This window comes from Lolium perenne, chromosome 7 (genome assembly GCF_019359855.2).
Source record: "Lolium perenne isolate Kyuss_39 chromosome 7, Kyuss_2.0, whole genome shotgun sequence".
Lineage (NCBI taxonomy): Eukaryota > Viridiplantae > Streptophyta > Magnoliopsida > Poales > Poaceae > Lolium > Lolium perenne.
In genome coordinates, this window is record NC_067250.2 from 83,138,439 (window position 1) to 83,142,442 (window position 4,004).

Below are 4,004 nucleotides of genomic sequence, written 5' to 3' on the forward strand. Positions count from 1 at the left end.
CTCGTGGCTCGAACTGAGGGTAGCGCAGGCGGGGCATATCGCCGGCCGTGATGTAGTCCATGACGCTCTGCAGAGTCCGGCCGTACCACCATAGCCGACGGCCGGCCTCGTCGAAGTTCCCAGGAGGCAGACCGTCCTCCTCATACCTGGCGAGCGCCCTCTCACGCCGATTGATGAAGAAGGCGTCCCAAGTATGCTGGTTATCGGGATGCCAGCGGGGATTCATCCGCTGCTCCAGCATGAGGTCGAGGTAGTAGTGGTTCGTGATGGCCGCCCGGCGCGCAGTACCCTGAGGGACGGGAGGGACCGGCACGCCGCCGGCGCTTAGGCTCCAGCCGGCGGGAACGCGGTAGCCCGGTGGGCAAGGGTAGTTCGAGGCGCAAAGCTCCTCCACCTGCTGGTAGGTTAGAGTGGGTGCGGTGGAAGCCATGAGAGAGTGATGAGAGATTGTAGAGATGTGATAATGCTGGCCAAGCCGGGCTACATATATGTAGTGACAAATGGCGGGAAAAATGGGAGCGGGAAGACAGGAGGCGGGAAGAAAGTGGCGGGAAGAAAGAGGCGGGAAGAAAGTGGCGGGAAGAAAGAGGCGGGAAGAAAGTGGCGGGAAGAAAGTGGCGGGAAGATAGGGAAGAAAGAGGCGGGAAGAAAGAGGCGGGAAGAAAGTGGCGGGAAGAAAGAAGCGGGAAGAAAGAGGCGGGAAGATAGGGAAGAAATGGCGGGAAGAAGAGGAATCCAGAGCTGGTCATATTATTTGTATTTTTAAGATTTTTAAATGAATTAGTTTATTTTTCTTTATTTTTTGATATATTATTTGTATTTTTAAGATTTTTAAATGAATTAGTTTTATTTTTCTGATTTTTTTGATATATTATTTGTATTTTGCATATTTTGAAATGAATTAGTTTTATTTTTCTGAATTTTTTGATATATTATTTGTATTTTTAAGATTTTGAAATGAATTAGTTCTATTTTTCTTTATTTTTTGATATATTATTTGTATTTTTAAGATTTTTAAATGAATTAGTTTTATTTTTCTGATTTTTTTGATATATTATTTGTATTTTTCAGATTTTGAAATGAATTAGTTTTATTTTTCTAATTTTATTGATATATTATTTGTATTTTTCAGATTTTGAAATGAATTAGTTTTATTTTTCTGATTTTATTGATATATTATTTGTATTTTTAAGATTTTGAAATCAAAAGTATTTGGAAAATCACCTTTAGTCGCGGTTGGCCTCGCCAACCGCGACTAAAGGGTCTTTCCGCGGAACCAAAATTCCGGCGAAAAAACCCTTTAGTCGCGGTTGGTCTGGCCAACCGCGACTAAAGGTCGATTTGCTTAAATACCTGTGCGCGAACCGCCGCTTCTCTTCTCCTCACTTCGTCTCTCTGCAACGAATCGCCGCGCCGATCGACCCGTCGCCTCGCCGCCCCGGAGTCCATCTCGCAGACGACGCCGCCGTCACACCGTCACGACGCCGCCGTCACGCCGCCCGCCCCGTCGCCTCGCAGCCGTTCATCGCCTCCCCCTTTCCCTTCCTGTGGCGCCCTCCTCTCTCACGGCGGGCGCGCGCGCCACGCGCTGCGCCCTACTCTCTGCCGTGCGCTCGGCCCACGCTGCTCGCCTCGCCGCCGGCCGTGCGTCAAAGCGCCGCCGCCCCTCGCCGCCCGTCGTTCGTCGCCACGAAGGAGATGGCGGCGCGGCCGGCCATCCGGACAGATCGAGAGGAGATCGAGAAAAAGCAGAGAGAGGAGAGAGGAGCGGCGCGCCGGCCCGGCCAAATTTTTTTTTAACTAAAAATTAATTAATTTAATGATAACTTAATATTTGTATAACTAAAATGAAGAAAGTCCACTTTTTTTTCCTAAAACTATTTTTTGGTCTAAAATAAACCTTAAACTTCTTAAATTGAGCACTTCAACAAAGTTTGTTGATTTTGTGTCAACATGACCTCGATCGGTTGCTAAAAAACTTATTTGTAACTAATTAAGTTGTTTTTGTAACTAATTAAGGTTTAAATTTGTAACTAATTTGTAACTAATTAATTAAAGTGTAAATCTATATCTATATCTATATCTATACTAATAATAAAGCAAAAAACAAAAAAAATACGGCGCGCGTATACGGAGGGGGCAGCGCTCGTCGCCGGCCCCCTCCGTATACGCGCGATGTTTTTTTTGGGATCGAGAGGGGGCGGCGAGGGTTATGTGTCCTCGGCACCGCCACCGCCCTTTCGCCACCGCCACCGGTCTCTCGGTCACGCGGTCACTGCGTCCCCCCTCTCGCCTCCATCGTCGCCCTCTCTCTTTATATGTAGAATAGACGTGATAATGCATATACACAATTAATTTGTTTTTACTACATGTTTTCAGGACTGACATATGGCGGACGATAGAGCTGACCCGATTATGGACAACTATGATCCGGACGCTGAAGACCATATGTTCGGTATCATAAACGGCGATATTCTATATGTGCCGACCGAACAAGAAGAAGATGATATCTCTTCTTATCTGAACATTGACGGTGAAGATGAAGGCCGTCAGCAAGATGATACCGAACAAATGTCGATAAACGACGATCTTCAATTGGAAGTAGCAACCACCTCCGGCGCCGAGGTATATATATACATTGAGCCTCTGGTGATACAAACTAACTGATTTGAATAAATATGTGTGTACTAACATGCGCGACACTCTTTCTTATTTTTAGCCCTCGGCCGGATCGTCGAAACAATCGAGTATGTCGTCAAAGCGTGGCGCAACCAAGATGATGAAACAAGGAGAAACATGCACCATCGAGGTTGTCGACAGTGCAACCGGCAGGCCGCTGGAGCCCCGCAAGAACGCCACCAAGTTTATCAGCCAATGCGGAGCCGTTGTTAGAGACAACGTCTCGATCACCATCCAGGAGTGGAATGAGCCAAAGAAGGCACGAATTGGTTTCACTTTTGTCGATAAGAGAACAAAAAAAGATTGCTTGAAAAAGCTTATGGAACATTTCGTTCTACCTCTGGAATACAACAAATTCGATGAGGAGGGTAACAAGATTGAGGAAAACAAGGAGAGGAGGAGGCTAGTCAAACAGTTCGCTCTTCATAAGATGGCCGACGCATTCCGGAAATTCAAGCAAAATCTAGCCCATGACTTTGTCAAGGAGAACAAGACTCCGGATTTCAAAGGACAATATGAGAAACTGAAACATGATTGGCCAGAATTTGTGAAGCAAAAGAAATTGGAGCAGTTCATTCAAATATCGAAAAAAAATAAGGAAATGCGGCTAAGAAGGAGTACAATCATATTATGGGGCCAGGAGGGTATCGCCTTTGGGAGCCTAGGTGGGAGAAGATGGAGAACGAGCTGAGGGCGCGAGGAATCCGTCCAGGTACGGAGGGATGGGACCCAAGGGCCAAATGCTGGTGGTACGGGCATGGGGGAACGCTGAACCCGGAGACAGGGGAGTGTGTTTACCGGGGCAAAATAATTAAACCCACTCAAGCCCTTATTGACGCAATGAGGGATGCTCAAGAGGGGAAGATGAAGTTCAACAGAGAGAACGACGCGCTGACAAAAGCCCTCGGGAATCCTGAACACGGAGGACGTGTACGAGGCATGGGGCACATTCCGTGGAAAATAGGGTTCTCCCAGAACGATGACCCGTACGGTTACAGAAGCTGTAAGAGAAAGATGGATCGGGAAGCAGATGTTGTGGCGCGGTTGGCATCGGAATTCGATGAGATGAAGAAAACCGTGAGTGTACTAGTAGCCGAAAGAGATGCAGCTCGGGCGCAGCATGAAGATCATCCAGTGGATCTCGGAAGCCAGCAGCGGAGAAGCAGCGTGGCTTCCACGGAGGCCCCATCGGCTGGTGCACATGCACCGACGATCGAAATTACTGCACCGGAGCCTCTGGCGGTCGAAATTACTGCACCGGAGCCTCCTCGCTACCCCGTGGACGATATAAAGGAGATGAAAGAATGTCATCTGTATTATCCTAT